The following is a 10,948-nucleotide window of genomic DNA, read 5'->3' on the forward strand; positions in this document are numbered from 1 at the left end:
AGCCAAGAAAACCACAATAATAATACTCATTGGCCTAAGCAAGAACATCTCACCTGCTCACTTTTATAGGTAATCTCAATAGAGTCTGGAGCTTTTCTAATCCCACAACTAGAACCAAGGAGTCCAACGAGAAAGACTATAAAACTAAAACATCATCTCCTCTTAATTCCATATCGTCATCCCATGTCTCTTCCTCTCTCAATCTCTACCAATTAGATCCACACATTACTCTCTCCTCCTCCTTACGGATTTCTCAGAGCAAGGTCGGGTTCAAACACAATGTTCAATTCTACTCTTCCTTACTTCACACTCTCATACATTAGCGCTTCATTGGCGCCTCCAAGAAGATTCCAAGCTCAATGATCCGTTTTTATTTTTTAATGTCCTTTTATATATTTTAAATAATAAAATGCAATATTCTTTTTTTTTTATTCATTGTTTTATCTAATGCTATCCTATGTATGATAAACCAAAAAAAGAAAAAGAAAAAAAGAAGACCAATAGCATTACTTAAATAATAAAATGCAATATATATTTTTCATTGTTTGATTTAATTCTATCATCCGTGTGATAAACCCAAAAGAAAAAAAAAAATATTGGCCAATAGCATCATTACAATTAACCAGTTCCATGCGGTAGCACGGGGTTATATACTAGTAGATATAAAAGACTCATACTGTAAAAGAACTTTATGAAACCTACTAAAGTAAGATTGGTTATAATTAAATTTAATTGGACAGATGGAGAACATAGTTCTAAAGGTCCACAGAAAAGTTGAGACTCATTGGCAGAATTCATATTAGACTTATTTCACTCCCAGCTACCAATTGGCTTTGTCCCTAACTGCCGACAATGTGAAAACGTTCCATTCTTCTACGACTGAAAGATAAAAACGTTTCGCACACTTTCTTAAGAGTAAAAAAAACAATTGAAAGGCGGAATGGAAAAGAGTGGCCATTTTTTCACACACTAAGCCAGAGGGAATACTCTAACATCATTATTTGTAGTACTTTTGAAACTAGAATTCAATAGAGCAATCGACGGAGAGTGTAACACCCCGACTCAATTTTATAGTTAACCTGTGTTCAAGTGGTTAATTATTATTTTTGAGTCATTTACTTTCTAAAATTAGTATAAGAGTATTTAATAAACATATTATTTTATAATAATAAGAATTGTAAAGATTATAAATAATTGAAATGACTATTTGTATTATAAATATATACTTAGTATGTGCAAAACTATATTAAGTGGTTAAGTTATGAGATACATATATATATATATATATAGATAGTTGTTAGTGTTTTATCTATGTATGATGCATTAGATATTATGGTTGAAATTCCACCCACCCATGCAACCAATGGAAATTCAATACACATAATGCCAAAGTTTCATGCATGATAACAAACTCCAAAGACCAAGACTTGGCCATGCAATCACCAAGTTCCACCTTATTGCTTCTTTGACTTTTCTCAAGCAACTAGAACTTCCAAGAAGCTCTTTACCTCTCCATTTCCCACGGGTCCAAGCAAAATCTGAATTTCCTTATTCACTTTACTCTCTTTTCTCTTAAGGAAAGAGCTAGGAACTCTCTAAAGTCTTTCTCTCAAACCCACGGTCAACACCCCAAATGTCCACTTTCCTTATCTTCTTTTGTTGCCCCAAAAGTCTTCTTTCTTATCTTTTCTTTTGCTGAGACAGAAAGTTCATCCCTCTTTCTCTACTCCTTCTTTATTCTTGTTTCTTTCTTCTTCCCCTCTCACATGGCAACATCTCTCCTTCACTCTCTCACCAAAAATTCCAGTTTCTCGAAGAAGAAATTAAGAACCTAAACACTAAGGTTTCATCTTCAAAGTGTGTGGGTAAGTTAATTAAACCTCATCTGATTTTGTGTATTTGAATAGTATGATTGTTTGTTTATTTTCATTCTTTGTCCTCTGTTCTGATTTTTAGGCTGAACTTGTGATTTTTTTTTTTGTAAGTTGAAAGAGTGATGGAGTTATGGTCTATTGGATGCTTATTAGGGTATTTTAATATGTATAGTATGGGTATAAAAATACCCAAATGAAATGCAGGCCAATTGCTATTTGTTGATGATTTTAGAAATAACATGTGCTGAAGCTGTCATTGTGACAGATTTGATGTTTACAACAAGAAAATTCTGTATTAAATCATTTGCTGTGAATTAGGATGCTAGAAGTATTTTTTATGAATTCTAAGACATACATGGTTGTTATGGAAGTAGTCTCACAGCATTTGGATGAGTAGAAAAATAATGGTTTAATTTCTAAGTTGCAAGAAATTCTGTCAGGACAGATTCGATCTTGCTTCCTTGTATGATTTTTAATAAATCATTGTTTTATTCTTTGACTACAAAATTTTTATGGTATATACTGGACATCTAGAGGAGTTTCTCTGTAAAATTACATGAAGATTGGATGTGGTTTGATAGCCCAATTGTATTTTACAAATGAGGCATAAGCTGCTGGAATAAAACAGTGAACCGTAAGCAACAGGCCTAGCTTTGAGGATTTAATTCTAAAGTTAGGGTGAATGATTTGAGCTGAATGTGTAAGTTTATGTTAAGGAATAATGGATAGTAATAAGCTTTGATTTTGGTTTAAGTATTACCAGTCGCCAGGTCTAAGCTCTTTCGACTTTAGGCTCTCAGTTCCTCTGCTTTCAGGTAAGGGATAAGTTATATGGGCATTTGGTAAGTCATGAAGTTATTTTGAAAGTATATTATGCACTAAGATGTTTTGATTAGAGATATGGCATATAAGCATATTTCAAACAAGATATGTTCGTGAGCTTTCGAAACCTTATGTATATAATTTAAGCATATTGATGCTATTACTAATTTCACAAACATGATGAAGAAAACAATAGAAATGCCCTTATTATGAAATGTTATGTAAACTATGAATTTCAGTACGATGTATAAGTATGAAATGTTTTATGGTTATGTCCTTTGGTGATCTGAACTCTGTCAGTAGGGGTTAATTACTGGCTTTCCATGAAAAATGTTATATGATTGGCCATTAAGTGGGACTGGCTCTGCTGTACCTGCCCTTGTTGGTTATGGCCAACTTGTGGAGGAAGTTAACCTACCCCCATGGTTGAAAGATATGTATTAAGATGTGATCCCGGGAATACTGATGTGCATGAAATATATACAATAAAATACTCACATATTTACATATTTAGCTTTACTTTTATGTTATTTTGTGATTGATTATATAATATCTTTGTGTTGCAGGTAACAAGGGCTTTACATGCAAAGTGGGGCTAGGCCAATTGAATCAAGCCAATTTACATCCAGCCAGGCATGAATATTAAATTTAAGTCCAATTGGAGTAAGGAATCAAAGGAAATTTGCACCAAATCCAAGTCCAATTCGGATTAGGATTCCAGCCTGCACATCAGTTAGTATTTTCAGCATAACTTTCGGTCAGATGTCCAATTGAGATGATTCAAGTTGGGCTGGAAAGTTAACTTAAAGGGCTACAATTTTGTAGTTTACCAGAAGCCCTAATTCTGACGTTAAGTGGGCCTAAATAGTCGGTTAAGTAAAGCCTAAAAGTCTGGGATTTTCTCCAAACGGGAATTCAACTTGTAATAGGATTCCTTGACCTATTTAAAGGTTTTTTAGGGCAAAATTGGGGCGGAGGCTAGTGCTAGGGCTGTGATGCAAAACAGAAAATTGGAGCAAGAGGCAGTGCCGCATGTGGCTTCTCTGTAGCTTTTCTCCATGATAACATTGTGACTATTCCTTTCTCTATTTTATTTGTTTAGTTTAATGTTTAGTATTTTATTCTTTTGTTTTATTTCAATTACCATGAGTAGCTAAATTTATAATTAGGGTTGAGGATGAAACCTTGTTAAGTATTATTAGTAATATTTATGTGATTTGATTTTTCCCACAATAGTTGTTCTTTAATGATTTAAATTGTTCTTGCTTCATATCAATTGACTAAGATGGGATTCTAGATATGAGTTCAATCATGTTTTTCTCATGATTTAGGATTTGTCTTAATTAATTGAATGCTTGATTTATTAATTCTTGATTATATAGATTGGATATCGTTTGTGATTTGTCTGTCAATGGATACAAGTTATGATTTGATTTTTAGAATTGGATATATCTTGTGATTTGTTTGGCTACGGATACAATTGATGATTTGGTTTTATACTTAAGAAGCGAAGAAGAACATGCCTTTGATTTTTAAAATAAGGATTTTAATGAGGATATTTTCCATGATAACAAGATTGATTTCTAGATTATCATGTAGTGAGTTGGGAAAAATTAATGATCATAAATATATGTTAGTATGACTTACAAGGCGGATTCCAAAACCTTAATTCCTTTCTCTTGATTGTTTACATCTTTTTATTGTTTTATATCTCTTGCTTAGTTTAACTATTTGCTTAATTTTATTATTTTCTTAGTTTATTTAATTTCAAAACAACCAATTTTTATTAAACTAGATTAGGATTAATTTGGTTAAGATTTAATTAATTTTCCTACGTTCATTCAAGTCCCTGTGGGTTCGACCTCGTTCTTGTCAAACTATACTTCGGTACGGTTCGTACACTTGCGAGTATTTTAAAATTTCACAACAAATACCTGGCATTGTGAGGAATGTCGGATGCCTAGCACTGTGGTGCTAGAAGCCTCCCAAATAAGTACAGACTTATTAGCTATGGACTAACCAATAAGTTATTTATGAACAGATATGTTATGTTATTAATCATGAAAGAATTATTTTATTTAAATGCATTGTGAAAAGTTAAAAGTGAACGGTTTTAGACCCCTTAAACCAACCGGATTAACCTAGTTAATTAGCCAAGTGATTAACTTAGTCAATTTAAACAATTCTAGGTTATCACAAACATACAATTATATCAAAAGTATAAAGCAGCGGAATAATAAATAACACAATGATATGATCACCTAGGAAACCACACGGTAAAAACTTGGGGAGGATTTGACCTAGCTATCCTCAAGGTAAACCTAAATCCACTATGAAAGAATCGAAGTTCATACAAAAGGACTTACAAGCCCCCCGCTTGACTTCCCAATGCTACCCACCAGTAGAACTTACTGACACGACCACGTGCAAGCTCCGAATCCACAGACTCCTTCTTTCTTAGATTCTCCAATCAGCTATAAGCACCCACGCTTGATATTCTTTAAGCTTCAATGGTAGTAACTGAGTTGATCATCAAGATGTTGAAATAATCTCTACCTTGAAAACCTTAAGTTTTGTGTAAAGGAAAGCTCCTCTAGATCTCACAAGAGATTTACACAAAACAGAAAAGTATGAGCAACAATACAACTAGACCAACTCTAAAAACGTGGCTAGGGTTTTTCTTTATATACCTAGGGTAAAAACAGAAAACCGAAATACATCAATGCATCTGCAACCACTCGATTCCAACTTTACATGAAAGACCCAACTTTGAGCAAGCCTAAATAAGACTAAATAACCTGTTTTGATCATGGTTTGCCAACAATACAAATTAGAGTTCTAAATACATAAATTCCTAAATCTTTAGAACCTAACAAACTCCCCCTTTAGCAATCCGTGACAAAACACAAACATTAAGCTCAAAGTTTACAATTAAGAAGCCCTTTACAAAAATAATGCTCATAAAGAATAAAATTCAATCCTAACTACTATCCATCAGTTGCAAGTGTAGACAGCAGCTCAATTGAATTAACCTGTATATTCCTGAAATACTCAACAAACGCATAAACGCATGTGTGACAGAAAATAGTATATAAACAGGTATAACATTCCTGTATGATTCACACAACACATAATAAAGACATATATCAATGAATAACTCATAAAATATAAATCAATAAACAATGAATCCAAAGAAACAAGAATAAAAAAAAAAAATAAAAAAAAAAAAATCATGTATATCAATCAATGTTACTCCCCCTAACATGAATATTCCCAAAAAAATGATATACAAGGTGAAGCGCCTAAATACAATCTAACAACTCCACAAAACAAAAAAAATCTCCCTAACTACAAAACTCCTCTACAAACTCTACTCCCCCTTTTTGTGACAGAATGCCAAAGGGCAATCACAATCCATCATCAAAAGGAGGTGGTGAGGGTGAACGAAGACGCGCCAGATCAGCTCGCAACGCACGGATCTCATCAAAAAGGTCCACCAAAAGCTGACCATGAGCCGCCTGAACGGTCATGACAGTCTCCAAAGTACGACGGATATCAAAGTCATCCAATAGAGGTGGAGGAACAGCAGCAGCAGCAGCATCAATATCAGGAACATCCTCACCAATAGGACCTGTAGAAGAAGAGGGAGGAGGAGCGAACCCAGAAGGCTTAGACCTAGGGTGTTTAGAGCCAACTCGAAGATGAGCAGCCTTCTGTCTAAGAAAAGACGCACTTATAGGACCAATGACATGCACAGGCTCTGAGGAAGGGAAACCCTCTAGACCTAAATAAAGAAGAATCCTATGGATAAAAATAAGATGAACCAGGGCATGAGAAGAAGATGAACTCCTATACACTTCGTTCAAAGAACGAAGGAACAAATGAGTTTAACTAATAGGAGCATCAGTAACTAGAGCGTACAAAAATACACATCTCTCGAGAGGAATGGTATGCAGATGAGAAATGGGCCAAAAACAGTGACAAGCTATCCTAAAGAAAAGATAGTGAAACTCAAAAAGCTCAGCAGTGGTGATCCGAGGATCAAAACCCCACTAGATAGATGACCCAGTGATGTAAGACATGACATCACTCAAAACAAGAGACTCATCATAGGGGTAGACAGGGTGCTGGACCAAAGGTACCCCTAGAGCATCAGCCACTACTATAGGAGTAATGGTGTACTCTACGCCTCGTATCCAACTCTTTACTAAAGTGTTGGAATCATAGACGCGGATCGAGATGTTCGAGAAGAACTCTCGAATCAAGGTAGCAGGTGGAGGAGGATCAGAAATATCCACCAAGGGTAACCAGCCCCTACGCTCTATGTTTGCCCTAATGGCAGGATCTAACTCATCTAGAATGACAGACCGCTCAGACCAGATCTTACGCCTAAGGTTCAGCTTCTCAAAGATTTCCTAGTTTTTCTCACTAGGAAATTTCTCTCGGTCAAAAGATGGAGGGGAAGGAGTAGGTGAGGGGATAGACCTACGAGCCCTAGTTTTCCTAGGCATGATGCTAAGAAAAGGACAGAGACACAAGAAAAAAAATAAAAAACCAAGGGCAGATTGCAAGTTAGCACAAAAAAAAATATAGAGCAAAAATCTATATGATGCATGTACAGTTAAAATGGCATGATCCATGTACTAATGCAGTAAACAAAGTTCAAAATTAAGTTGAATTGAACAAAAATGGCTTGAGCATAGAGTTTCTAACAAAAACCCCAAAAATTTGAAAACCACTTGAAAAATTTTGAAGCACATTGATGAATTAAGCATTAAAAAACATAACATATAGATTATAATGCCTAATTACATCCAATCAACAAGCCAATTTCATCAATTTCAACCTAATTGAACAAAATCCCCAATTTGGAACTAAACATAAACCCTAGAAATTTCAATTTCTCACAAAACCCAAAATTTATCAAATTAAACTATCACAATCATGTTTATAGCATGTCCACATAAAAACCCATTGATCAATTGCATAAAATTGGGCTTGAAACATCAAAAATCCCAAAATTAGAGAGGTCCGAAAATTAGAGGAAAAATGCATGAAAAATGCAATAAACTCAAAAATGAGGGGCAAAAGAGACTTACCGGCTTGAGGAAAGAGAAATCTTGCAAAATATTTGGAGGAAAACGACAAAAATTCACTGTAGATCCTTGCCAAGTCGGAGAGAGAAGAGAAAGTTTGAAAAAAACTTTTGAAAAGGTAAGTGAATCAGTCAAAGAACACTGTTTTAAAAAGCTGATTCACGACTTTCGATTGATCGAAAATTACTTTCGATCAATTGAATCATTCTAAAATTTTTAAAAAGGAATTTTAAAATTTTCGATCAATTGAAAAACAAACTGGATCAATCGAATCAGGCAGTGGATTACAGTATTTTGAGAAAAATTACAGTTTTGAAAAACTTAAACCAATTTTTGAAAAATAACTCCTCAAATCATTAAAAATCAATGAAACACAATGCATGAGTATGAGATGACATAGAATGCTTTTTCAAAAACCCAAATTTGTAATCCCAGTTTCTCCACAGAAAGTTTTAGCTAGTTCTTCCTTTAATTTCTCAGGCAAAAACAATATTTTGCATAATTCTCAAGATATTTTCAAACTTGGTTGGTCAGACAAAAAACTTACACACGAACATGTACAGTGTTTAGCAAAGAGTAGCTCGTGTAGTGTGTGCAAACTAGCAAGAGCATGAGATACATGTGAGGTGATATGTGAATAGAATTTAATCACAAAGTCTACAGAATTCATCACACAGAATTTAAAAGAGACTATCACCTAAAGAGTTACATCATATAACTCCTACATCTCCTAAGAACATAAGCTTGCAATCATGTAAGTTTCTTGAATATAGCTTTTTAATTATGTGAATTGGCATCAAGCCTAATAGTACACACCAGTTTTAATTAAGTGAATTGGCATCAAGCCCAATAGTACACACCAATTTTAAGCATTAAGCAATTAAATCGAGACTACACCTTATGTTCTTTTTGTACATGTGCTACACTTTCTCGGGCACAAAATCTTATGATATGCACTAAGGTGTTCATGATTAGCTAATGAACAGTGGTAAGATGGTTATTTATGCCTTTCTCAAAAGGATCAAGTCCAACAGTCAAATAACATGTGACATCAAGATTAAGACAAAGTGATAAACACCATAAACATCTTTCCCACACAACATGCACTACAAAACTTCAACTAGTCAAGTGCAATAAATAAGCTCATCAAAGCTAAACAAGGTACATAAGACATGATATATGTAAATAAATTGACCAACCTTGTTTTTAAAAACCAAGAAAAAAATGTCAAACATATTTTTGCTTTCTCCTTTTCTCCTTTTATTTTTTATTTTTTATTTTTTATTTTTTATATATTACTATTAAAAAAGAGAAAAAAAATAAATCCTAGAATGAAATGCATGAATGTGATGCAATGCAAATCCTAGAAAAAAAAAAACACAAACACAAATACCAAAGAACAATGGTCACAGAGGAATGAGCAATGAAGCACAAGGACCATGTTAGAAAGACTCAATTAGTTTGAGTCTTTTGCATCCAAGACCTTTTAGATGCACCATGAGCATTGGAGTTCTTATTCACATTCGAGTGACTTCCAACTCCAGAATTGGAATAAAGGTTCAACGCCTTTACTAACTCACCAATAAGTGCCATAGGATCTTGTGCTTGAGGCACAGGCACCTTTGGTTTGTTTGCTCTCTTAGCAGTTTGAAGCTTGTAACATTTAGGACGAATGTGTCCAGACTTTCCACAATAATAACAAACCCAAGCAGGTTTACCATGCATCTTGTCCTTAGAAATAGTAGAATCCTTAGAATTAGACTCTCCTATATCAACCCTAATCTTTTTAGGGGGTGAAACTTCTACAGATTTGACAGCCTCACTCACAGGTGGTTTGATAGTTTCACTCACAACCTCACTCACGGAAGGTTCAGAAGAAGAGGAAGGAACAAAGTTCGTGGAATGTGGTGCAGAATCAAAGATGCTTTCAACATATCCTAAACCAGATTTGTCAGAAGGATACTTTTGTACATTCAACATTTGATCAAGTTTAGAACTAGCAGATCTAGCAATAGATAAATCATGTTCCAAAGTTTTAACTTTATCAAGCAAAAGTATGTTCTCAGATTTAACATTGTTCAAAAGATCATTAGCATCAAACAATTTAACAAGCAAATTCTTCTTTTCAAGCTCAAGAGATTCAATTTTCTTCAGGCCAAATTCAACATTCATAGCATCCTTTGCAGCAATTTTGCAAAGTTTATTGCAGGCCTCTTGAAAATCTGCATCCTCAGAGAGTTCCCATTCAGAAAGGCTCTCTTCAACAGATATACTTTCACTGATTACAGCAGTAGCAGTGAAAGCAATGAAGTTTCCATCCTTGTCACATCCAGACTCATCATCAGAAACCTCATTATCACTAAGGGTTATAACCATAGTTTTACCCTTAGACCTCAAGAATGTAGGACATTTAGATTTCACATGACCATACCCTTGACAGCCAAAACACTGAGCACCTAATGGATTGTTTGAAGATTGACCAACTTTTTCTCTAGGTTTTTCAAAGTTATTTACTTTAGTAGGATCATTCTTCCTAAAGTTTCTAGGTTCAGCAGTGTTTGTACGTCTTGCCTTTCTGTTGTTATTCCTAAGAAAGTTTCTAAAGTTCTTGGTAAGGTACGCAATCTCTGTAGTAGAGAGCTCATCATCAAATCCACCACCATCAACATCATCAACTGACTTAAAAGCCATTGATTTGGATTTGTTCACTTTGGGTAGGTCAGACTCATAGGACTAAAGAGATCCTACAAGCTCATCAACAGGGATGAAGTCCACATCCTTGTTTTCAGTAATGGCAGTTACTTTGGGTCTAAAGTCCTCAGTTAAAGATCTAAGTATCTTTTTAACAATTTTAGGTTGATCATAGATTTCACCCAAATTAAAAGCAGAATTAATAATATCATTCAATTTAGCATAGAATTCATCAAAAGATTCATCATCAGATATTCTAATGCTTTCAAATCTAGAAGTCAATTGCTGCAGTTTACTGATCTTAACTGCCTTTGTACCTTCATGCACAGATTAGAGGATTTTCCAAGCAGTATGAGCAACCTCAACATTAGAGACCCTCTTAAATTCCTCCATAGAAACAGCATTAAAGATGGCATTCATAGTTTTGCTATTGAAGCCTGCTACTTTTTTTTCAGAAGTTTGCCA

General features: G+C 34.5%; 1 long non-coding RNA gene across 1 annotated transcript; it reads left to right on the plus strand.

Moving 5' to 3' along the window:
- Positions 1–1,379: 1,379 nt before the first annotated feature.
- On the plus strand, positions 1,380–3,809 carry LOC136069973 (uncharacterized). The gene is made up of 2 exons (XR_010631173.1): positions 1,380–1,865; positions 3,263–3,809. It is a non-coding gene; the product is annotated as an uncharacterized LOC136069973 (long non-coding RNA).
- Positions 3,810–10,948: the final 7,139 nt, after the last annotated feature.

Source organism: Quercus suber, unplaced genomic scaffold (genome assembly GCF_002906115.3).
Source record: "Quercus suber isolate HL8 unplaced genomic scaffold, Cork oak 2.0 scaffold_200, whole genome shotgun sequence".
Taxonomy (NCBI): Eukaryota; Viridiplantae; Streptophyta; class Magnoliopsida; order Fagales; family Fagaceae; genus Quercus; species Quercus suber.